This window comes from Psammomys obesus, unplaced genomic scaffold, assembly GCF_907164565.1.
Source record: "Psammomys obesus unplaced genomic scaffold, mPsaObe1.curated_primary_1811, whole genome shotgun sequence".
NCBI lineage: Eukaryota > Metazoa > Chordata > Mammalia > Rodentia > Muridae > Psammomys > Psammomys obesus.
The window spans coordinates 56,460,092-56,487,222 of NW_026585644.1; positions in this window are offsets into that span (position 1 = coordinate 56,460,092).

Consider the following 27,131-nt stretch of genomic DNA (forward strand, 5'->3'; position numbering starts at 1 on the left):
AGTTTTTCTCAAACAGGTCTTTCACTTGCTTGGTTAGTGTCACCCCAAGGTACTTTATGTTATTCGTGGCTATTGTGAAGGGTGTTGTTTCGCTAATTTCGTTCTCAGCCCTTTTGTCTTTGGTATACAGGAGGGCTTCTGATTTTTTTGAGTTGATTTTGTATCCTGCCACCTTGCTGAAGGTGTTTATCAGCTGGTGGAGTTCTCTGGTTGAATTTTTGGGGTCGCTCATGTATACTATCATATCATCTGCAAATAGTGACACTTTGACCTCTTCCTTTCTGATTTGTATCCCCTTGATCTCCATTAGTTGTCTTATTGCTCTGGCTAGGACTTCAAGTACTATGTTGAAGAGGTATGGAAAGAGTGGGCAGCCTTGCTTTGTCCCTGATTTCAATGGTATTGCTTTAAGTTTCTCTCCATAGAGTTTGATGTTGGCTATAGGCTTGCTGTTTATTGCCTTTACTATGTTTAGATATTTGCCTTGTATCCCTGATCTCTCCAAGACTTTAAACATGAATGGGTGTTGGACTTTGTCGAATGCTTTTCAGCATCTAAGGAGATTATCATGTGGTTTTTCTCCTTCAGTTTGTTTATGTGGTGGATTACATTGATGGATTTCCGTTTGTTGAACCACTTTTGCATGCCTGGGATGAAGTTTACTTGGTTATGGTGGATGATATCTTTGATGTATTCTTGGATTCGGTTTGCAAGTATTTTATTGAGTATTTTTGCATCAATGTTCATAAGAGAGGTAGGTCTGAAGTTTTCTTTTTTAGTTGGGTCTTTGTGTGGTTTAGGTATCAGGGTGACTGTCGCTTCATAGAATGAGTTTGGTAATGTACCTTTTGTTTCTACTTTGTGGAATAGTTTGAGGAGAACTGGTGTTAGCACTTCTTTGAAGGTCTGGTAGAATTCCGTGTTGAGGCAATCTGGCCCAGGGCTTTTTTTGGAGGGGAGACTGTGAATGACTGCTTCAATTTCCTTGGGGGATATAGGGCTATTCAGTCTTTCTACCTGATCTTGACTTAAGGTTGGAAGATGAAATCTATCAAGAAAATTGTCCATTTCATTTAGGTTTTCAAATTTTGTGCCATATAGGCTTTTGTAGTATGACCTAATGATTGTTTGAATTTCCTCTGTGTCTATAGTTATGTACCCCTTTTCATTTCTGATTTTGTTGATTTGGATAGATTCTCTCTGCTTTTTAGTTACTTTGGCTAAGGGTTTGTCTATCTTGTTGATTTTCTCAAAGAACCAGCTTTTTGTTTCATTGATTCTTTGAATAATTTTATTTGTTTCTAACTGATTGATTTCAGCCCTGAGTTTGATTATTTCCAGTCGTCTGCTCCTCTTCGGTGTATCTGCTTCTTTTTTTTTTCTAAGGTTTTCAGTTGGGCCATTAAGTTGTTTGTATGTGATGTTATGAATTTCTTCTTGCAGGCACTTAGTGCTATATATTTTCCTCTGAGCACTGCTTTCAATGTGTCCCATAAATTTGGGTATGTTGTGCCTTCATTTTCATTGAATTCTAGGAAGTCTTTAATTTCTTTCTTTATTTCTTCCTTAACCCTGCTGTCATTGAGTAACAAGTTGTTCAGTTTCCATGTGCAGGTAGGCTGTTTGTTATTTCTGTTGTTGTTGAGGTCCAGCTTTAGTCCTTGGTGGTCAGATATAATACAAGGTATTATTTCAATCTTTTTGTATCTGTTGAGGCTTGCTGTATGAGCAACTATATGGTCTATTTTGGAGAAGGTTCCATGCAGTGCTAAAAAGAAGGTATACTTTTTTGAGTTTGGATGAAAAGATCTGTAGATGTCTATTAGATCCATTTGATTTAGGGACTCTGTAAGTGTTTTTATTTCCCTATTTGTTTTCTGTCTAGTTGATCTGTCCCTTGGTGAGAGCAGAGTGTTGAAGTCTCCCACTATTAAGGTATTAGGATCAATGTGTGATTTAAGCTTTAATATTGTTTCATTTATGAATGTAGGTGCTCTTGTATATGGGGCATAGATATTCAAAATTGTGATGTCCTCTTGGTGGATTTTTCCTTTGATGAGAATATAGTGGCCTTACTTATCTTTTTTGATTAACTTGGGTTAAAAGTCTTGATGTGGGGTTGGTGGTGTCACTGAGTTTCATTGCTTGTATTCTTTTGATTTTTTATTGTTGTGTAGTTATCTATTTCCTCTGTTTCCTTAGATGTAGTTGTTTTCTTTGGATTGGAGTTTCCCTTCTAGTAACTTCATTTTTTTTTCTTTTTTTTATTATTAATTACACTTTATTCATTTTGTATTCTCCCATAAGCCCCTCTCTCCTCCCCTCCAGGTCCCATGCTCCCCCCCTTTCTGCATTCATGCCCCTCCCCAATTCCAATGGTAGGGGAGGTCCTCCTCTCCTTCTTTCTGACCTTAGTCTATCAATTCTCATCAGAAGTGGCTGGATTTTCAGGGTTCTAGGTTATCTCCTCGGATAGTTCTTGGTTGGAGTATGAGTCTCTGGGAAGTTCCCTGTGTTCAAATTATCTTGTTCTGTTGCTCTCCTTGTGGAGTTCCTGTCCTCTCCAGCTCTTACTATTTCCCACTTCTTACATAAAATTCCATTCACTCTGCCCATCAGTTGGCCATCAGGCTCAGCATCTGTTTTGACAGTCCGCACACAGAGGCTTTCAGAGGCCCTCTGTAGCAGGTTCCTAGGTTGTTTCCTGTTTTCTTCTTCTTCTGATGTCCATCCTCTTTGCCTTTCAGGATGGGTTTGACCATTTTATTTAGGCTCCTCTCTTTTGCTTAGTTTACTTAGATGTACAGATTTTAGTGGGTTTATTCTATGTTGTATGTTTATATGAGTGAGTATATAACATGTGTGTCTTTTTGCTTCTGGGACAACTCACTCAGGATGATCCTTTCCAGGTCCCACCATTTATCTGCAAATTTCATGATTTCCTTATTTTTCATTGCTGAGTAATACTCCATTGTATAGATGTACCACAGTTTCTGCATCCATTCTTCAGTTGAGGGGGATCTGGGCTGTTTCCATCTTCTGGCTATTACAAATAAAGCTGCTACAAACATGGTTGAGCAAATGTCCTTTTTGTGTACTTGCGCCTCTTTTGGGTATATGCCTAGGAGTTGTATGGCTGGATCTTGAGGAAGCACTATTACTAGTTGTCTGAGAAAGCGCCAGATTGATTTCCAGAGTGGTTGTACCAGTTTACATTCCCACCAGCAGTGGAGAAGGGATCCCCTTTCTCCACAACCTCTCCAGCATGTGTTGTCCCTTGAGTTTTTCATCTTGGCCATTCTGATGGGTGTAAGGTGAAATCTCAAGGGTTGTTTTGATTTGCATTTCCCTAATGGCTAATGAGGTTGAGCATTTCTTTAAGTGCTTCTCTGCCATTCGATATTCCTCTACAGAGAATTCTCTGTTTAGCTCTGTTCCCCATTTTTTAAGTGGATTACTTGGTTTGCTGCATTTGAACTTCTTTAGTTCTTTATATATACTGGATATGAGTCCTTTGTCAGATAAAGGGTTGGTGAAGATTCTTTCCCAATCTGTAGGCAGTTGCTTTGTTTTGATGACTGTGTCCTATGCTTTACAGAAGCTTTTCAATTTCATGAGGTCCCATTTATTGATTGTTGCTCTTAGAGCCTGTGCTGTTGGTGTTCTGTTCAGGAAGTTTTCTCCTGTACCAGTGAGTTCTAGGGTATTCCCTAATTTTTTTTTCTAGCGGATTTAATGTGTCTGGTTTTACCTTAGTGTAACCCTAACCAAGCAAGACAAAGACTTGTATGAAAAAAATTTCAAGTCTCTGAAGAAAGAATTAGAGGAAGATATGAGAAGATGGAAAGATCTCCCATGCTCATGGCTTGGCAGGATTAACCTAGTAAAAATGGCCATCCTACCAAAAGCAATCTACAGATTTAATGCAATTTCCATCAAATTGCCGACACAATTCTTTACAGATCTTGAAAGAAAAATTCTTAACTTTGTATGGAATAACAAGAAACCGAGAATTGCTAAAACAATCCTCTACAATAAAAGATCTTCTGGAGGTATCTTCATCCCTGATCTCAAGCTGTACTATAGAGCAACAGTTTTAAAAACTGCATGGTACTGGCATAGAAACAGAATGGTGAATCAATGGAACTGAACAGAAGACCCAGATATAAACCCACACACTTATGGATACCTGATTTTTGACAAAGATGCCAAAACCATACAACGGAAAAAAGATAGCATCTTCAACAAATGGTGCTGGTCCAACTGGATGTCTCCATGTAGAAAAATGAAAATAGAGCCATACTTATCACCCTGCACAAAACTTAAGTCCAAGTGGATCAAATACAATTATGAATTTTGTTGTACATATCTGTGTTTTCTAATGGTCTTATGTAAAAGGGTTCCTTCTTACTTAAAATTCCATTCACTCTGCCTGACAGTTGGCATCAGGCTCAGCATCTGCTTTGATAGTCTGCAGGGCAGAGCCTTTCAGAGGCCCTCTGTGGCAGGTTCCTAGGTTGTTTCCTGTTTTCTTTTTCTTCTGATGTCTATCTTCTTTGCCTTTCGGGATGGGGATTGTCAGGGTCCTCTCTCTTAATTAGTTTCTTTAGATGTACAGGTTTTAGTAGGTTTATCCTATGTTATATGTCTATATGAGTGAGTATATACTGTGCGTCTTTCTGCTTCTGGGACAGCTCACTCAGGATGATCCTTTCCAGGTCTCACCATTTACCTGCAAATTTCATGATTTCCTTATTTTTTATTGCAGAGTAATATTCCATTGTGTAGATGTACCAGAATTTCTGCACCCAGTCTTCAGTTGAGGGACATAATAAATTAAGAACCAAACAAAGTCATTATTATGTAATATTTGAGTGTTTAATAAAAGAAATCAAAGTTAATGTAAATAGATAAAACATCTTTGAAAGAGGTGGAATTTAAGTAACTAAAGGGGCCCTATGGGAACCCTAAACAAATAGGACTATTTCCAAGGCAAACTGTTGGTAAGGCTCTATTGCTGAAGATAATATGTACATAATTCATTGATCGTGAAGAAACTGTTTTCTACCTAGAGCCATCACCCCTACTGACTATTGTTCATGAATTGGAAGGTATTCTACATCCTACCAAAGGGGAAAGCTAAACATCAAACACATTTACAATCGCTTAGATTTACTGTGGTGACATTTTTGCTAATGCAATATTGGCAAAAAGTTTGCCAAAGTAACCTATTGATATCTGATTAGATTTGAGACCCACTCCAATAATTGGAACTTATTCCTGACACTGCTTGGGTAGTCAAGAACCTGAGACTGGGTAAATCGGGGACCTAGGAGAAAAATTTGTACTTATTGGCTAAAAGAATGGAATGTAAATGTTTTTCTTTCATCAGTTGAGAGGATGAGATGAGAGTCATTCCCAAGCCTTTCTCACTCTTTCTGAACTCTCCATGGCTAGTACAACTCTGTTGTTCTGGCCTAAACTCCTCTCCAAGGTGACTGACTCAAACTAGCTTCTATTGGATTTTGACTGAATCACTCTACTTGTCCTCAAACTAATTCTGGAAATATGGTTTATTCTTCTGGCTCTTTCTCATTCTCTGGTTTGTTAAGTTTTCAACTGTATCTAGCTTGTTCTCTTTGCGACCTGTCTCTGTAAAACTGTCCTAGTAAGATAGTCTCAGTTAAAAAACAAATAAACCTTTTTTTCTCCTCTATGCTTCTCTTAGGTAGCCTCTCTTTCCTGTCCTGTTCTCATGAGAGTTGGGCATACACTATCTCTGATTCATATTGTCAAATCTTTCTCTGATTTTTCACCTTGTCTGCCCCTCAATTAAAAGTCACTTTCATACATGGTTGCTTCCTTCTATAGATAAACCTTAAGTTCTATTTTTTTCCTCTAAATTATTGCTAATGTAAAGTAAGGTAAGATAGAAATAATTTCTTCTCTGTTGACAAGATTATTATCAAAGTTCAAAGTAATATGCTGCTTTTTTGTATTTGTGTTTGACATTTGATACATTTCTACTGTAAAACCTTATAGATGTGTTTTATTGACAGCTGAAATTCTGTAATATTTCATTGAATTGTTTCTCTGTAATACATTTAAGATTATGACATTTAAAGACCCATGTTCAATATAAATAAGAAATTTTAAAGATTGTCAGACAAATAAAATTCACTAATGGTAAAGTCAGTATTTTAAGGTCAACATGAAAGACCTTGGAACCAATCAACTGAAATTAAAAAAAAAAAAGTGCTTATTTTTGTTTGAGGGTTTCAAATATTGTATTTCAATAGAGTTAGCTGTGTTATACCAAGACCATTGCCACACACATACAGCAAATCCTATTGATCTTTATGTCGTGTAGCCAGACGATATTGCTATCTCTGAGGAGAGGGAATGAAAACTGGTACATAGAAGGAAGACATAGAGGAGCAGTTCTCATCTTGTGTCTAGCTTATGTACCTCATTCTCTAGCTAAAACCTACTCTAATCCTTTTTGATCTTCTATCAGCAGTGTTCTGGTTTGGTAGATGAATCTGTGAATGAACTAATTACTGTTTAGAATAATCTGGATTATTACAGTACCTTGGAAAATAAAGTCTGTGGCTAAGAAGAAAACATGAAAATTTATTACAAGCTAAAAATCAATTTTAATTGCTCCGTATTAAAACTGTGTAGCCACCAAAGTCTTATTAGAGTTTTACTCCTGTAAATATTCCTATTATTCACAAATGCAATCTAATTCTGCTTGCTTCTAAATAGGTATGACTCTGTATGTACTAAATAAAGCAATTTCCAAGTTTAAATGACACAGAGACAGAGAGAATCTGTTAATTTGATGTTCCAAATGGGGCTGTTGTTTTGATCTTTTGATTTCTGCGTTTATGTATCAATCTTCTATTTAGTTGTTTGAATATTAGGTGTTACTCAAAAGACTTTCTCTGATTGAGTTTGTATTATCATTATGTTCAGATATGTCTACTCTGATTTTTTCTTTTACTTATAATGTATGCATTATATATCCCTATTTTAGTCCCTTTCATCTTCTCCCTGCTCAACCCTCCATTCATCTTCCCCTTATAGCCCTCCCTGTACCACCTGACCCTAGCCTATCAAGTGTCATCAGGACTGCTTGTATCTTCTTCCTCTGTGGCTTGGCAAGGTCTCTGCACCATGGGAAACTGATCAAATAGTGGGCAACAGATTCCATGTCAGAAATTGTCCCTACTCCCCTTACAAATGAACCCACATGGCGACTGAGCAGCCCATCAGCTACATCGGAACAGGGGTTCTATACCCTCTCCATGCATGGTTTACTCTGAATTTTGAGTTTCTTTACTTCAGCCTCTATTAATTGGTAGAATCAGGTTCTGTAAGAAAAATCTCTACCCCATAACAAAGGCACTAAGATGAAAGAGTTGGCAAGATATAAGAATTTTGGGCTTAGTGTGCTCTCCAAAATGTTAGATAAATTATATTTTAACCTCAAACAATAATTTCACAGCTCTTTATCACCTTTCCAGCAAAGCCTGTGAGTGTTCTGAACAATAAAGAACCGTTGAAAACTCGTTTTGTACATCACCACAGTTACTTCTTCCCCACATGCTCATTTTTCCTGCCCTTACCTTTTAAAAATATTACTAAAATTTTTTAAATGTAATTAGACATTTATAAAAATTAAAGACATTTAATTTTAATTAAGATGAAGATGTTTTGAACAATCTCTAAAGGCATTGTTATAACTTTAAAGATTTTACATTCTTTATGAACTTTTGTATACATATGTTTCAGTTTTGAGGTTTGAATTGCTGTGACAAAGCACCATGGGTAGAAGCAACTTTAGGGAAGAAGGTGTTTATTTCACCTGGTATGTATCATTACAGTGGTTCCTAAAGCCAGTTTCATCATAACTGCCACCATTTCCATAACTGCTACATAGATTTCAATTTATCAGTACACTTGCTCAAAAATATACTAAAGGAAGTGCTATTCCTAATTGTCTGAGAAAGTGCCAAATTGATTTCCAAAGTGGTTGTACAAGTTACATTCCCATCAGCCATGGAGGAGGGTTCCCCTTTCTCCACATCCTCTCCAACATGTCTTGTCAACTGAGTTTTTGATCTTAGCCATTCAGATGGATATAAGATAAAATCTCAGGGCCATTCTGATTTGCATTTCCCAGATGACTAACGATTCTGAACATTTCTTTAAGTGTTTCTCTGCAATTCGATATTCCTCTATTGAGAATTCTATGTTTAGCTCTGTACCCTGTTTTTTAAATTGGATTAGCTGATTTGTTGCTGTTTAATTTCTTAACTTCTTTTTTATTTATTTTTTAATATTGGCTACTGTTTATTAACTATTTATCCCAGCTGTAGCCCTCTCCTTCATTCCTTTTCCTCATCTTCTCCTTGCCCCTTTCTAAGTCCACTGATAGGGGATGACCTCCTCCCCTTTCGTCTGACCCTAGCTTATCAGGTACTTTCAGGATTGGCTGCAAAGTCTTCCTCTGTGGACTAGAAGGGCTGTTCCTCCCTCAGGGGGTGTGGAGGTCAAAGGGCTAGCCATTGAGTTAATGTCAGAAATCGTCCTTGTTCCCCTTACTAGGATAACCATTTAGATACTGAGCTATGATGGGCAACATTTGAGCAGGGGTTCTAGGTTATATACATACATGGTCCTTGGTTGGAGATACAGTCTCATAAAAGAACCCTGAGCCCAGATATATTTGCTCATTGTAGAGCTACTGTCCTCTCCATGTCATACTAACTCCCTCTGCATTCATATGATTCCCTACACTCTGCCGAAAGTTTGGTTGAGTCTCAGCATCTGCTTTGATACATTGTTAGGTAGAGTCTTTCAGAGGACCTCTATGGTAGGCTTCAGTCCTGTTACTTGTTTTCTCCTACATCCAATATCCATCACATTTGTCTTTCTGAGTGAGGGTTGATCATCTTATCCAGGGTCCTCTTTCTTGTTTATCTTCTTTAGTTGTACAGATTTTAGTATGTTTATCCTATGTTATAGGTCTAGTACCCATTTATAAATGAGAATATACTGTGTGTGTCTTTCTTTATCTGGGATACCTCACTCAGAGTGATCTTTTCTAGTTCCCCACCATTTGCCTGCAAATTTCATGATTTCCTTGTTTTTAATGGCTGAGTAGTATTCTACTGTGTAAATGTACCACAATTTCTGTATCCATTCCTCCCTTGATGGACATCTGCATTTTTTCCAGGTTCTGGCTATTATAAATAAAGCTGCTACAAACATGGTTGAGCAAATTTCCTTGTGTACTAGAGTATGTTTTGGATATATGCCTAGGAGTGGTATAGATGGATCTGAAGAAGCAGTATTCCTAATTGTCTGGAGAAAGCACCAGATTGATTTCCAAAGTGGTTGTACAAGTTTACATTCCCAGCAGCAATGGAGAGGGGGTTTCCCTTTCTATTCTCTCCAGCATGTGTTGTCATTTGAGTTTTTGATCTTAGCAATTCTGAAGGGTATAAGGTAAAATCTCAGGGTTGTTTTGATTTGCATCTCTCTGATTGCTTCAGGATGTTGAGCATCTCTTCATGTGTTCCTCTGTTATTCTATATTCCTCTACAGAGAGTTCTCTGTTTAGCTCTGTACCCCATTTTTAAATTGGATTGCTTTACTTATTGATCTTAAACTCTGTAGTTCTTTATATATTATGGATACTAGCTCTCTGTCAGATAAAGGGTTGGTAAAGATCCTTTCCCAATCTGTAAGCTGTTGTTTTGTTCTGAATATAGTGTCTCTTTCTTTACAGAAGCTTTTCAGTTTCATGAGGTCCCATTTATTGATTGTTGTTCTTCGAGCCTGTACTGTTGGTGGTCTGTCCTAAAAGTTATCTCCTCTGCCAATAAATTCTAGGTTCTTCCCCAATTTTTCTTCTAACCAATTTAGTGTATCTGGTTTTATGTTGAGGTCTTTGATCTACTTGGACTTTAGTTTTGTGCAGGGTGATAAACATGGATCTATTCTCATTTTTCTGCATGTAGATATCCAGTTGGACCAGCACCAATTGTTTAAGATGCTGTCTTTTTTCCATTGAATGGTTTTGTGTTCTTTGTCAAAAATCATGTATTCATGTGTGTGGGGGTTTATTTCTGGGTCTTCTATTCAATTACATTAATCCTCCTTTCTGTTTCTTTGCCAGTTCCCTGTGGTTTTTATTACTGTTGCTCTGTAGTACAGCTTGAGAAGAGGGATGAAGATACCTCCAGATGATCTACATCTCCAGATGTTGTACAGGATTGTTTTGGAAATTCTGGATTTTTTTACTTCTCCATATGAAGTTGAGAATTTTTCTTTCAAGGTCTGTAAAGAATTGTGTTGTTATTTTGATGGGAATTGCATTGAATCTATAGATTGCTTTTGTCAGGATGGCCATTTTCACTATGTTAATCCTACCAGTCCATTAGCACAGGAGATCCTCAAATGTTCTGATATCTTCTTCAATTTCTTTCTTTAGAGACTTGAAGTGTTTTTGTTGTTGTTGTTGTTGTTGTTGTTGTTGTTTTTGTTTTCAAACAGGTCTTTAACTTGCTTGGTTAGAGTCACCCCAAGGTACTTTATGTTATTAGTGGTTATTGTGAGAGGTGTTTTTTCCTGATTTCTTTCTTTGCCCTTTTTTCTTCGGTATACAGAATAGCTTTGTTTGTTTGTTTGTTTTGTTTTTTGTTTTTTGTTTTTTTTAGTTGATTTTGAATCCAGCCATGTTGCTGAAGTTGTTTAGCAGATAAAAGAGTTCTCTCATTGAATTTTTGGGGTCATTCGAGTATACTATTATATCATCTGTGAAAAGTGTAAATTTGACCTCTTCCTTTCTGATTTTTATCTCCTTGATCTCATTTAGTTGTCTTATTGCTATAGGACTTAAAGTACTTAAAGTAGGACTTAAAGTACTGTTTTTAAGAGATATGGAGAGAGTGGGCAGTTTTGCCTTGTCCCTGATTTCAGTGGGATTTATTTAAATTTCTCTCCATTGGGTTTGATATTGGCTATAGGCTTGCTGTATATGGCCTTTACTATGTTTAGGTATATGCCTTGTATCTCTGATCTCTCCAAAACTTTAAACATGAATGGGTGTTGGGTTTTGTCATATGCTTTTTTGGCACCTAAGGAAATTATAATGTGGTTTTTCTCCTTCATTTTTTTTGGTGGATTACATTGATGTATTTCCACATGTTGAACCATCATGGCATGCTTGAGATAAAGCCTACTTGGTCATGTTGGATGATATCTTTGATATGTTCTGGGCTTCAGTTTGCAGGTGTTTTATTGAGTACTTTTGCAACCATGTTCATAAGAGAGATATGTCTGAAGTTCTCTTTTTTTTGTTGGGTCTTTTTGTGGTTTGGGTGTCAAGGTGACTGTGGCTTCATTGAATGTTTGGTAATGATCCTTCTGTTTCTATTTTGTGGAATAGTTTGAAGAGAATTGGAATTAGCACTTCTTTGAAGGTCTGGTAGAATTCTGAGCTTAATCTATCTGGCCCAGGGCTTTTTTTGGAAGAGAGACTGTTGAAGACTCCTTAAGTTTCCTTGCAGGATATAAGACTATTCAGTCTTTCTACCTGAGCTTGACTTAATTTTGGTAGATGGACTCTATCAAGAAAATTGTCCATTTTTTTAGATTTTCAAATTTTGTGGCATATAGCCTTTTGTAGTACGATCTAATGATTGTTTGGATTTTCTCAGTATCTGTAGTTATGTCCCCCTTTTCATTCCTGATTTTGCTGATTTGGATAGTTTCTCTCTGCCTTTTAGTTAGTTTGGCTAAAGGTTTGTCTATCCTTTTGATTTTCTCAAAGAACCAGATCTTGGTTTCATTGATTTATTGAATAGTTTTATTTGTTTCTAATTGATTGATTTCAGCCCTGAGTTTGATTATTTCCAGCCATCTGCTCTTCTTGGGTGTATCTGCTTCTTTTTTTTCCAGGGCTTTCAGTTGGACTATTAAGTTGCTTGCATGAGATGTCACAAATTTCTTCTTGAAGGCACTTAGTGCTATGAATTTTCCTCTGAGCACTGCTTTCATTGTGTCCCATAAATTAGGGTATGTTGTACCTTTATTTTCATTGAATTCTAGGAAGTCTTTAATTTATTTTTTTTATTTCTTTCTTAACCCAGCTGTCATTGAGCAGCAAGTTGTTCAGTTTCCATGTGCTTGTAGGCTTTTATTCTAATTCCATTGTTGTTGAGGTCCAGCTTTAGTCTATGGTGGTCAGATAGAATACAAGGGACTATTTCAATCTTCTTGTATTTGTTGAGGCTTGCTTTGTGACAAACTATATGGTCTATTTTGGAGAATTTTTCGTGAGGTGCTAAAAAGAAGGTATACCCTTTTGATTTTGGGTGAAAAGTTCTGTAGACATCTGTTAGGTACATTTGATTTAGGACCTCTGTAAGTGCCTTTATTTCCCTATTTGGTTACTGTCTAGATGATCTGTCCCTCGAGGAGAGTGGGGTGTTAAAGTCTCCCACTATGAAGGTGTTGGTATCGATGTGTGATTTAAGCTTTAATAATGTTTCATTTACAAATATAAGCACTCTTGTATCTGGGGGCAAAATGTTCACAACTGTGATGTCCTCTTGGTAGATTTTTCCTTTGATGAGAATCTAGTGCCCCTCCTCAATTTTTTGATTAATTTTGGTTGAAAGTCTATTTTATTAGATATTAGGATAACAACCCCAGCTTGTTTTCTGGGTCCATTTGCTGGGAAAACATTTTTTCAGCCCTTTACTCTGAGGTAGTGTTTATCTTTGTTGCAAAGGTGTGTTTCTTGGATGCAGCAGAATTTTGGATCCTGTTTTACCACCTTTTCTATTAGTCTGTGTCTCTTTATTGGAGAGTTGAGTCCATTGATGTTGACAGATAACTGTGAACAATGAACATAAGTTCATTTTAATGTGGAGTGGGTGTTCTTACTGTGATTAATTGTTTGTTTTCTTTTAATATTTGTTGGGAAATTATCCTATGCTTTCTTGGGTATAGTTGTTTTCTTTTGATTAGAGTTTTCCTTCTAGTATCTTCTGTAGGGCTGGTTTGCTGTGTAGATATTACTTAAATTTATTTTTGTCATGGATTATTTTGGCATCTATGTTGATTGTAAGCTTTTCAGGGTATGTTAGTCTGGGTTGACATCTGTGGTCTCTTAAAGTCTGCATGACCCCTGCCCAGGCCCTTCTGGCTTTCATAGTTTCTGATGAGAAGTCTGGTGTGTTTCTGATAGGTCTACCTTTATATGTTACTTAGCCTTTTTCCTTTGTTGCTTTTAATACCTTTTCTTTGTTCTGTAGATTTAGTGTTTTGACTGTTGTGACATGAAGTGTTTCTTTTCTGGTCTAGTCTATCTGGTGGTCTGTAGGCCGCTTGTTTGTTTATCTACATATCTTTCTTTAAGTTGGAAATATTTTCTCCTATGATTTTCTTGAAAATATTTTCTTGACTTTGGAGCCTGGAATCTTCTTTTTCATCTATTCCTATTCTAGATTTTGCCTTTTCATGGCATCCTTTATTTCTTAGATGTTTTGTGTTTGGGACTTTTCCAAATTACTCTTTCTTTGAGAGAAGTATCAATTTCTGTGAGTGTATCTTCAGCATCAGAGATTCTCTCTTCAATCTCTTGTATTCTATTGGTGATGCTTACCTTTGTGGTTCCTGATATTTTTCTCTAAATTCTCCAGCTCCAGGGTTTTCTCACTTTGAGCTTTCTTTCTTGATTCTAATTCTATTTTCATGCCTTGCACTATTTCCTTCAACTGTTTGATTGTAGATTCCTTTCTCTCTATGATGGTCCATATTTCTTTGTTTGTTTCCTCTGTATATGCCACTAGTTGCATCTGTAATTTTGCCTCTATTTGTTTGGCTATATTTTCCTGTGTTTTTTGAGAACTTTTTAAATTTCCTCTTTCTTTGCCTCTACTTGGGTGGTCAAGTCTTTGAGAGTTGTTTGTTTCTTCCTTAACTGTCTGTATTTGTATGGCTATTTGTCTGAGAGATTTGTTTGTTTCCTCTTTATGTGCCTCGAATAATTGGATAAGCATGGTTTTAAAGTCATTTTCAAGTGTTTCCAATGAATTGGAGTATCCATTAATTTTGTGGGTTGCTGGTGAAGCCATGATTTTCTAATTTATGTTGGAAGTGTTCTTTAGCCAACCCCTGGCCATTGGTTTATCTGTAACCTTCACTGTTTGTTCCTAGATTTTGCAGTTCAGACTGGCACTATCTTTCCCTCATGTCTGGAGAATTCTTCAGGAAGATGAGAGAGGTCCATGGTTTCAGTGTGTACATTGATGTTTCAGCTGTACCTGTTAGAGGAAAGTCCACAGGCACAGAGGACAAATGCTGGTAAGCGTGTGCATGTGTGTGGATGTGTGCCTTAAGGGATAAGGTGATAGAGAATGTTGAACCCTTGAGTGTGTGGAAGGGGTTCTGCCTTGCAGGCATCTAAGGGGTTACTTGTGCAAGTGCTGTAGATGTAGCAGGTGCTGGTGATAGTCACAGTTCAATTTCCTTATGCAAATTCGCTGAATACCTCAGTGGCCTCAGGCTACTGGTATTAGGCTCTATCTGAGTTCCCGGCATTATTTGCCTGAACTCCACTGTTGGACCCACAGAGCAGGGGCTTCAATGTCTCAAGAGCTCCTCTGTTTCCCACAGTGGGTGTGTTGGTGGAAGAGGTCTAATATTTGGCTGCTAGTTTAGGAGGACCTTGGATCTGAGGCTCTGTAGGCTCTTGAGGACACAGTCACTATCAAGCAGGTCACATAGGCAAGGATCAGGGTATCCGGGATCTCTACTTTCTGGTTTGGACCTGCTGAGCCTTTTGTAGGAGGACTGACAAGCTCTGCTAGCTCAGTGACACTAGAGCCACCACATCAGTGAGTTCAGCTGCAGCTGCAGACTGGGATGCTGGTCCAGATACCTTCTGGGAATCCTGTGGGCCCACAACAGTGGTTCACAGACCTAGGTGGCCTGGCTCCTATTGTGTCTAGTTTGTTTGGCAGGTCTGCTGGACTTTGGTGGCTATATAGACTACTATCTGCCACTGAGGGATTGGGCAGGCCTTACGGTCACTGGCTGGGAGGCTCTGTGGAGTCAGTAAGGCTACTTGCAGAAGTGGAACCTGGGGAGGATGGTACTGCTGATCTGGGTATCCAAAGGATGGTACAGCTGGGTGTTGCCACTGAAGATCTAGGAGCCCTGCCTCTGCTGTTGCAGTCCCCAAGCAGTGAGTTCTGTGCTGAGAATCTCTGTGAGCCAGCTGTTTCAAGAAGGAGAGAAGCCCTCAAAAGGGGAATGCAGGGGGATCACACTAACGTTTCTTTCCTTCCCCAAAGAAGTCTGTGGGTGACATAAGACTAAAAGTCTCAACTCACATGGTGTTCTCTCTTGTTGAGAAGGCCTCACTTTCGTTTTCCTGGCTTTAGTTGTTCCTTCTGCTCACCAACTCCGGCTCTTCATCTTCTCTGCCTCTCAGAAATTGTGTGTGCAGGTCGTCGCTGTCTTGGATACCCCTGGCTCTTGAGTTAGTTATATATTCTGGGTATTAGTTCTCTGTCCAGCTATATCACTCGAAGGCATATAAACAAAAGATACTCAAATAAAAACAAGGACATTTGCTCAGCCATGTTCATAGCAGCTTTATTCATAAGAGCCAGAAGCTGCAAACAGCCCAGATGCCCCTCAGTTGAGGAATGGATACAGAAATTGTGGTCGATCTACACAATGAAATATTACTCAGCAATAAAAAACAAGGAAATCATGAAATTTGCAGGCATATGGTGGGATCTAGAAAAGATCATCCTGAGTGAGGTATCCCAGAAGCAGAAAGACATACAGGGTATATACTCACTCATAAGTGGATATTAGATATATAATGTAGGATAAACATACTAAAATCTGTACACCTAAAGAAACTAATCAAGAAATAGGACTCCGGCTAAGTTGCTCAATTCCCATTCAGAAAGGCCAAGAGGATGGACATCAGAGGGAGAAAACAAGGAACAGGACAGGAGCCTGCCACATAGAGCCTCTGGAAGGCTCTACCCTGTAGGGTATCAGAGCAGATGCTGAGACTTATTGCCAAACTTTGGGCAGTTCAGTGTCCAAGTCGATTCCCTAGTAATGGGAACAGGTGCAGTCTCTGACATGAACCGATTGGCCTGCTCTTTGATCACCTTCCTCTCAGGGGGAAGCAGCCTTACCAGGCCACAGAGGAAGACAATGCAGCCACTCCTGAAGAGACCTGATAGAATAGGATCAGAAGGAAGGAGAGGAGGACCTCCCCTATCAGTGGACTTGGGGAGGGACATGGGTGAAGAAGGAGGAAGGAGGGTGAGATTGGGAGGGGTGTAGGGAAGGAAGCCACAGGGGGGGATACTAAGTGAATAAACTGTATTTAATGAAAATAAAAAATGAAAAAAAAAAGTTGATCAAAACAGCTACTCAAAATTAACTTTTGAGATCTAATTGGATCTAATGTTCCAACAGTAAGGACATCATAGAAAGTTATCATCTCACAGTTTTACAAGTGGACTGAGCAACCATGCTATTAGGCCAGGAAGTTTTTGAGTATTTTTTCTAATTAGTGCAGTGAAGGACTGAATTTTTACCAGTCATGGCATAGTTTTGTAACTGAATGATGAACCATGTTTTACCTAATGGTGTCTCATGCTAATGAAGGAATAATTTTCCTGTGACGGAAATATGGAACAAGAGACAACTAAAGAAAGGAACGGATTATTTTGGTTTACATTTCAGAAGGGATAAAGTCTATTATGACAGTAAATGAATGCATGGCAAATGGTAAGTGAGGAAGCTCAGAACAGTGGGTTCACAATTAGGAAGCAGAGAGGTTTGAATTCTGGAGTGCAGTTGGCTTTCTCTCTTTTTTTCATTATTGGTCCACAGTCCATGAAGTTGTATTGCCCATGTGCAGTGTGAATCTTTCTTGCACCCCACTAAACCTTTTTGCAAGCAACATCATAGACACAGCAAAAGTTGTGCATTCAAGAGAATTCTAAATCCTACCAAGTTAGCAATGAAAACTAATAATCATATTATCAATAACAGGCCTTCCACTAGACCAACAGAGGAAGTGCTCTTTCTCTGTCCTGAGTGAAAATAACTGCAGAGTATTGCTCTAGCCCTTTCAATGCATTCTGCAAGGATGCTCTTATCACACATAGTCTGTCCTTGGAGGTTTCTGAAAACACAGAGACAGGTTCCATTGATCCAGATCTGTTGCATGTTCCTACAATGAGCATCATGTGGAAGATGTTGCCATGTTTGGCTGCCAGCTTAGGATGGAGGCAGGCCCTGAGAGGGCTATAGAATTATATTTACAGCAGTTTTGTTTTATTTTTTTAGCAGTAATTTTTTTATTTAACTATTTTTATCAACTACAGTTTATTCACTTTGTATTCCCCCTATACCTCCCTCCTCCCCTCCCAATCCCACCCTCCCTCTTGCCCACCATTGTCCCACTCCCAGTCCATTGATAAGGGAGGTCCTCCTCTCATTCCCTCTGATCCTAGTCTATCAGATCTCATCAGCAGTGGCTGCATTATCTTCTTCTGTGGCCTGGTAAGGCTGCGCCCCCCCTCCCGAGAGGGAGGTGATCAAAAAGCAGGCCAATCAGTTCCTGTCAGAGACATTCCCTGTCCCCATTACTATGGAACCCACTTGGATAATGAACTGCCATAGGCTACCTCTGTGCAGGGGTTCCAGGCCATCTCCATGGGTGGTAATTGGCTGGGGTATCACTTTCAGAAAAGACCCCTGTGCTCAGACATTTTGGATATGTTGATGTCCTTGTGGAGCTCCTGTTCTATCCAGGTCTTACTATCTCCCACTTCTTTCCTAAGATTCCCTGTACTCTGCCCAAAGTTTGGCTATGAATCTTAGCATCTACCTCGATACCCAAGCAAAGGACACTGTCTTCAAAACAAAATGACTGCCAATAGATTTGGAAAGGATCTTCACCATCCCTATATCTGACAGAGGACTGTTATCCAGTATATATAAAGTACTCAAGAAGTTAAACAGCAAAAAATCAAGTAATCCAATAAAAAACAAAATGGGGTACAGAGCCAAACAAAGAATTCTCAATAGAGGAATATTGAATGGCAGAGAAACACATAAAGAAATGTTCAACATCCTTAGTCATCAGGGAAATGCAAATCAAAACATCCCTGAGATTTCACTTTACACCCATCAGAATGGCTAAAATCAAAAACTCAAGTGACTAAGATCAGAAAGAAGGAGAGGAGGACCTCCCCTATCATGGACTTGGGGAGGGGCATGCATGCAGAAAGGGGGGAGGTTGGGACTGGGAGGGGAGGAGGGAGGGGCTTATGGGGGAATACAAAATGAATAAAGTGTAATTAATAATAATAATAAACTCAAGTGACAACACATATTGGAGAGGATGTGGTCAGAGGAGAACCCCATTCCACTGCTGGTGGGAATGTAAACTTATACAACCTCTTTGGAAATCAATGTGGTACTTTCTGAGACAAATAGGAATAGCGCTTCCTCAAAACCCAGCTATCCCACTCCTAGTCAAATATCCAAAAGATGTTCAAATATACAACCAGGACATCTGCTCAACCATGTTTATAGCAGCTTTATTTGTAATAGTCAGAAGCTGGAAACAACCCAGATGCCCCTCAGGTGAGAAATGGATACAGAAATTGTGGTACATCTATACAATGGAATATTACTCAGCAATAAAAAACAATGAAATCATGAAATTTGCAGGCAAATGGTTGGAACTGGAAAAGATCATCCTGAATGAGGTATCCCAGAAGCATAGAGACACACAGGATATATACTCACTCCTAAGTGGATATTAGACATATAACATAGCATAAATGTACTAAAATCTGTACACATAAGGAAGCTAATCAGGAAGGAGGAATTGGCTAAGATGCTCAATTCCCATTCAGAAAGGTAAAGAGGATGGATATTGGAGGAGGAAGAAAACAGGGAACAGGACAGGAGACTACCAGAGAGGGCCTCTGAAAGGCTCTGTTTGATCTCTTTTAAAGGAGAAAATATCTTAGTTTTTTTTTTCTTTTTAGAAGTTGGATGCTTAGCTGGGTGTTCTCTTTCTCTGAGGGGCACCCTTAACTTTATTCCACTGCAGAGAAGATCTCACATTAATATCCTTTCTTTTTTTCAATAACATCAAGTTTCCTATGACTCCTTTTCTCATCAAACTGTACATTTTGTCCTATTTGCTTTTATTTTTCACTGTATATCTGCATCTAATATTAACTAGATTGAAAGTCTTTTGCCATAGAACTAGTTACATTTAGAACTAATTTACATTTAGTTTTGTGAAAGATTTTAGAACAATGGATCCAGATTATTTGCCATGATATTGAATGGACATCCACTAACCCAAGTCTTGTTAAGTCCTTGCTTATCTCTGAAATCTCATTAACTAGATTTGTATATCTGCTTTGTCCTCAAAATTTTCTTCTGTAGTTCCACAAGGTATGCTTTTTAGGCTCTGCTTAAAAATAAAATGCTTAAACCATTTTATTTTTACCTAAAGTTCCAAAGTCTTCCACATTCCTTCCTCAAACTGTATAGTTAGACTGTCATAGCAACAGCACCTTCACTGATATGTATTACTTATTTTTGAATGCTGTCTTAAGACACCAATGAAACTTACAGAAGGAAGGGTTTACTTGGCTTCCTATTCCACAGGGCTAACAGCCCATCACAGTCAAAATTAGGAGGCATGTTAAGAAGCATGCAGGGTGGAAGACATGATGGTTAATGTAGCAAGCTCATACCTTAAACCAAAGAATGAAGCAGAGAGAGTATGCTGTAAATGGTGCATGGCATACCTCAAGTCTACCACCAGTTACTTACTTTCTTCCATAAAGCCAAATCTTTGCCTTCACAAACAGGGTCAAGAAATAGGGACCAAGCATTCAAAGAGTTACTTTCATTGGGCCACAGTGGTATGTTTTTCTAATAATTGGTAGTCATTCTTTGAAATGTGATCTAAACCTCCCCTATCATTGGATTTGGGAGGGGCATGGTAAAAGAAGAGGGAGGGAGGGTGGGATTTAGAGGAAATGAGGGAGGGGGTTACAACTGGGATACAAAGTGAATACAAAGTGACACAAAGTGAATAAATTGTTTAAAATGGCTAAAAAATAAGTAAATAACACTTAACATCTAGTATTCATGCTAGACTCATAATTTCTACAAATACCAATTAACAAATGAGATGGTCTGATCTCTTCTGTCCTTCAGCATTTCTCCTTGTCCTCACAGCCTCTACTTCCTACCCCTTCATATGGCCACAGTGTGTTAAACACCAAAAAATTTTTGGTTTTGGAGAATTAAGTCAAATTCTGTCCATATGCAATAAACTTGACATGTGTTTTGATGTTTTTTTAAAGAAAAATCTTTGTTTATATGAATCCATCCAGAGGAATTTGTTTTAACAGCAGCAATAAATTTGCCGGTTTGGATTTAAATATATCCTTAACTAACAACAAGAAAATAAACTAAAATGCCTCGTGAAAATTTTAAATTCCATAAATAGAAAACCAAGATGATGTTTAGAACCTTTGATAATGCCATATGCTTCCTACTCTGTTCTTTAGATTTAACACTTAGTCATGAGATTTTGCTGCATATCCACACACACACAGACAAATCAAACGATGAAGGTGACATCATTTGCCTCAGTGTGACTCACACTCTATAAAACATTTGGAAAAATGAGTTTAGGTGAACACATTCTATTTCACTGAACTGGTGTGTGGCAGAAATAATATGTAGATGTATATTCGTTTTCCACTTTATAAAGACTAGTCCTTTGTAATGAAATATACTTCAGAAAGCAACCTCTACCATGCACTGTCATTAATATATATTTTCAGGTTGTTTCTCACCCAAAAGTATGAAATTGAGGTAGCAAATAAAATAGGTGGGCAGATCCAAAATGGTGGCTCCAAACATTAAGGTATCTGAATAGCAGTTTAGCAGTAAAAGAAGTGTGATAAGCAGGCTGTACTGTGAACCCCAAAACTCTGACTCCTGTGTTGTTCAGGTGAGAGGAGAATCCACAGAGATATTCCAAGGTCCATCTTCAGGCCACTCGCCTAAAACAAGGAAAAAAATCCCCAGGTTCTCACCCAGCACTGACCCAGACCCAGAGCACCTATTAAATCTCACCATCTATGAATACCTTCCTGGGACCAGTAACAGCTTGCTCAGCTTTAACATTGCAACCCTGGGACACTCATCCAAACCCACCATCTGTGGATATATTCCTGGGACCAAAGTGGGCCCATGCAGGGGCTACTACACCTCAGAATTAGGCCACCCACCATGTAAGCCCACTTTCTGTGGATATATTCCTGAGACCAGAGCCTGGCAGGTTCTAACCTTGGACATTCATTCTCACTGACTGTGGAGTGAATAATGCACTGCATTGAGGGTGAGAGCCCAAACATGGGCACCCATTCTCACAGTCCTGTGGATACCTTCTGGGTACTAGGGGTGCTTGTTTCCAAACCCTGGAGATCACACTTAACATCCTGTGGACACCTTCCAGGTTGCAGCCACTAGTGGCACTCACTCTCACAGCCCAGTGGAGGGGATATATTCTGGTACTAAGGGGGAAGCCCATCTCCATTCTGCCTGCTCCCCACCTGCCTGGCTCACCCAGGTCAGAATCAGCCAACACAGATGTGAACACAGAAGTGCTGAGCTAGGCTTGGGAGCCAAGTTCTATTCCCCACCATCTAAGGGAAGCCTGTGGTACCCTGGAGCAGCTCTGGGTACAGAGAAATATCTACCATCAGCCCAGAAGCCTGACTCACATAGGTCAGAAACAGCAAGCCCAGCACAGACAGAGAACCCAGGGGAGCTGAGCTAGTACCTGATCCAATTTCCATTGTCCTCCTCCCCAATGAGAGCATGGGGACAGCTCTAGGCTCTGAGATCTTTCTGCCTGCTCCCTAGCAGCCTAGCCCACCTGGGTCAGAAACAATGAGGGCAGCATAGCCAAGGAACAAAGCAGAACTGAGACAGGAGTGGGACCCGAATCCCATCCTCCAAGATCTTAAGGAAGCCTCTGGGACACTAGAGCAGCTCTAGATTCAGAGATCTTTCCACCTGTGCCCCAGCTATCTGGCATACCTAGGTTACAAAAAGTGATCCAGCAGAGTCAGTGAATCCAGGGGAGACTACTCAAGAGAGAGGTGGATCCAGTCTGAAGTACAGTCTCCTGGAATAATCAGCCATGGCTACAGACAACCAGATGGCTAGAGGCTGGAGTAAGAATACAGCAACAAAAACCAAGAATATTATGGTGTCACCAGGATCTCCAAAAATAAACAGACAATCTATTGGGGCTGAAATAAAGGAGAATGATCATGAATCAATAATCATGTAGTTCTTTGAGGCACACAAAGAAGAAATGAATGAAAATATAGAGGCACAAAAAGAGCAAATGAATAAAATCATAGAGCCCATCATGAAAAGACAGGAATCCACATTCAAACAGATGAAGGAAATTATGCAAGACATGAAAACACTTAGAATCAACAAAGAAAACATAGGGAAAACCATGGAGTTGGAGAACTTACAGGAGAAATCAAGAAACACAAAGGTAAGCATCTTCAAGAGAATACAAGAAATGGAAGAGAGAATATCAAGCGCTGATGATAAGATTAGAGAAACTGATACATCTCTCAAAGAAAAAATAAAATTGGAAAAGTTACAAACAGACAACATCCAAGAAATCAAGGACACCATGAAAAGACCAAACCTGAGAATAATAGGAATAGACAAAAAAAAAAAAAAAAAAGATTCCAGGCTCCAAGGTCCAGAAAATATTTTTGAGAAAATCAAAGAAGAAAATTTCCCCAACCTTAAGAAAGATGCCCACAAATATACAAAAAGCCTAGACTAGACCTGAAAAGAAACTCCTCCCATCACATAGTAATCAAAACACTAAATCTACAGATAAAGAAAAAATATTAAAAGTAGCAAGGGAAAAAGGCCAAGAAACATAAAAGCAGGATCACACCCAACTTCTAAACAGAGACTATGAAAGCCAGGAGGACCTTGGCAGATATGATGCAGATGTTTAGATGCCAACCCAAAGTACTATATCCAGGAAAAGTTCCAATGAACATAGATGGAGAAAACAAAGCATTCAGAGACATAACTAAATTTAAATAATACGTACACCACAATCCAGCCCTATGGAGGATACTAGAAGAAAATTTCAACCCAATGAGATCAACTACATCCAAGAAAACACAGGATAAAGACAAAATCACATCAAAAAGGAAAACAGAACAAACATACATCACCAACAACTCCATGATAAATGGAACTAACAATAATTTGTCACTAATATCTGTTAACAGCGATGGTCTCAACTCACCTATAAAAAAAAAAAAAAGAAACTAACAGAGCAGTTGTAGAAACAGGATCCAGGATTACACTGCATTCAAGACACATAACTCTGCTGCAAAGTTATACACTACCTCAGAGTAAAGGGCTAGAAAAAGGTTTTCCAAGCAAAGAGACACAAGAAGAAAGCTGGAGTAGCCATTCTAATATCTAATAAAATACACTTTCAACCAAAATTGATCAAAAAAAAAATGGAGAGTACACACTTCATTCTCATCAAAGGAAAAATCTACCAGGGGGACATCACAATCCTAAACATCTATGAACCAAAGACAACGTCTCCTGCATTTGTCGAAGAAAAATTATTAAATCTTAAATCACACATTGATGCCAACACCTTAATAGTGTGTTGGCATCCACTTTCACCAAGGAACAGATCACTGAGACAGAAGCTAAACAGAGAAACAATGACACTTAGAGAGGTCATAAATCAAATGGTCCAAATAGATGTCTACAGTACTTTTCACCCAAACACAAAAGAGTATACATTCTTCTCAACACTCCATGGAACCTTCTCCAAAATTGACCATTATAGTTGGACACAAAGTAAGCCTCAAAAGATACCAGAATACTGTAATAATCTCTTCTATTATATCAGACCACCATGATCTAAAACTAGACCTCTACAACAGAAATTTTTTTAAAAAAGTTTATACACACATGGAAATTAAACAACTCTTTACACAACAACAAATGGATTAGGGAGGAAATTAAAAATATATATATTAAGAGACATCCTAAAAGTCAATGAAAATGAAAGCACATCTTTTTTTTTCCTTTTTTTTTTCTCCATTCTTTTTTTTTAATTTTATTTTTCTCATTAGTTACATTTTGTTAATTCTGTATCCCTCATTACCTCCCCAGTCCCACCCTCCCTCCCTCATCTCCTCCCTGCCCCTTTCCAAGTTCACTGATAGGGGAGGACCTCCTCCCCTTTCATATGACTCGAAAGCACATCTTATCTAAACTTAAGTGAACCAATAAAATCAGGGCTAGGAGAAAACTTCATAGTTCTAAGTGCCTTCATAAAGGATAGAGCAACAATAATAAAAACTGCATGGTACTGGCAGAAAAACCAACTGGTGAATTAATGAAATCAAAAAGAAGATCTTGAAATAAATCCACACACTTATGGACACCTGAGTTGTGACAAAGATGCCAAAATCATTCAATGGAAGAAAGATAGTATCTCAACAAATGGTGCTGGTCTAACTGAATGTCTGCACGTAGAAAAATGCAAATAGATCCATACATATCACCCTGCACAAAACTAAAGTCCAACTGGATCAAAGACCTCAATATAAGACCAAACACACTAATTTTTTTGGGGGGGAAAAAAAGTGGGGAAAAGCCTTGAACTCATTTGCACAAGAGACAACTTCCTGAACAGAACACCAACAGCACAGGCTCTAGGAGCAACAATTAATAAATGGGACCTCATGAAACGAAAAAGGTTCTGTAAAGCAAAGGACACTGTCATCAGAAAAAAAGGACTGCTTACAGATTGGGAAAGGACCTTCACCGACCCTATATCTAACAGAGGGCTAATATCCAGTATATATAAGGAACTCAAGAAGTTAAACAGCAACAGATCGAGTAATCCAATTAAAAAATGTGGTACAGAGCTCAACAGAATTCTCAATAGAGAGATATGGAATGGCAGAGAAACACTTAAAGAAATGCTCAACATCCTTAGTTGTTGGTGTAATGTTCTTTTATAATGTATATACCTTACCCTTGTTCATTTAGATGCTGATTTCTCCCTGCCCCTGCACTCTCTGGTTTCAATCCGGATATTGCATTGTGATACTCATTCTAAGCATCCTGTCTCAACTCTTGTATAAACAGGCCAGAATAAAGCAACTAGACATAATGTTGAGCTGGGAGGATCCAGAGGACAGGAAAGAGGGATGGAGCTAGAGGGGAGGAAGTGAGTGGAAGGAGAAGGGGTGGGAGAAGAGCTTGGAGAGAGAGCTGGAGGACAGATCTTGGAACTACTTGGAGAGATGGACTGGACGTAAGATATCACTAAAAGCAATATAATGTGGGAAATCTAAATAATAGGAAACTATGAGGGCATGGAGGTTTAGGAGGGAGTAATTATTGCCCAGCATTGTGTTCTAGGTTAACTAAATAAACCCAGTCTCTGTGTGGTGATTTGGGTATATAGCTGTTTAGGTTTAACAGCAAGCATTACTTAAAAGATAAACCAGTAGTAAATAGTAATTTTCACCTACAACACTTAGTCATCAGGAAAATGCAAATCAAAACAACCCTGAAATTTCACCTTACACCCATCAGAATGGCAAAGATAAAAAATTAAAGTGACAACACATATTGGAGAGGATGTGGACAAAGGAGAACCCTATTCTACTGCTGGTGGAAATGTAAACTGGTACATACACTTCGGAAACCAATCTGACGCTTTCTCAGACAATTAGGAATAATGTTTCCTCAAAACCCAGCTATACCATTCCTAGGCATATATCCAAAAGACGATCAAGTATACAACAAGGACATTTGCTCAACCATATTTTTAGCAGCTTTATTTGTAATAGCCAGAAGCTGGAAACAACCCAGATGCCCCTCAACTGAGGAATAGATACAGAAATTGTGGTACATCTACACAATGGAATAAAACTGAGTAATAAAAAAACAAAGAAATCATGAAATTTGCAGGCAAATGGTTAGAACTGGAAAAGATCATCCTGAGTGAGGTATACGAGAAGCAGAAAGACACACAGAGCATATACTCCATCATAAATGGATATTAGACATATAACATAGAATAAACATACTAAAATGTGTACACCTAAAGAAACTAATCAAGAAGGAACAGTCTAGTTAAGAGATAAACAGGGAATTCTCAACAGAGGAAAACTGAATGGCAGAGAATCACTTAAAGACATGCTCTTATCAGTGAGTATACACCATGTGTGTCTTTCTGTTTCCAGGATACCTCACTCAGGATGATCTTTCCTAGATTCCACCATCTGCAAGCAAATTTCATTATTTCCTTGTTTTTAATTGCTGAGTAGTATTCCATTCTGTAAATGTAACACAATTTCTGTATCCATCCCTCAGTTGAGGGTCATCTGGATTGTTTCAAGGTTCTGGCTATTATGAATAAAGTTACTCCAAACATGGTTGAGCAAATGTCTTTTCTGTGTACTTGAGCATATTTTGGATATGTGCCAAGTAGTGGTATAGCTGGATTTTGAAGTAACACAACTCCTAATTGCTCCTAATTGTCTGAGAAAGCACCAAATTGATTTCCAAAGTTGTTGTACAAGTTTACATTCCACCAGCAATGGAGGAATGTTTCCCTTTCTTCACATCATTTCCAGCATGTATTATCACTTGCATATTTCATCTTAGCCATTTAATGGGTATAGGTGAAATCTCAGGGTCGTTTTATTTTGCATTTCCCTAATGACTAAGGATGTTTTGCAGTTTTTTAAATGTTTTCCTGCCCTTCTGTATTCCTCAACAGAGAATTCTCTGTTTAGCTCTGTACCTCATTTTGTAATTGGATTACTTGATTTGTTGCTATATTAGACATATAATATAAGATAAACTTATTAAAATCTTTACACCTAAAGAGGTTAAATAAGAAGGAGGACCCAGGGTAA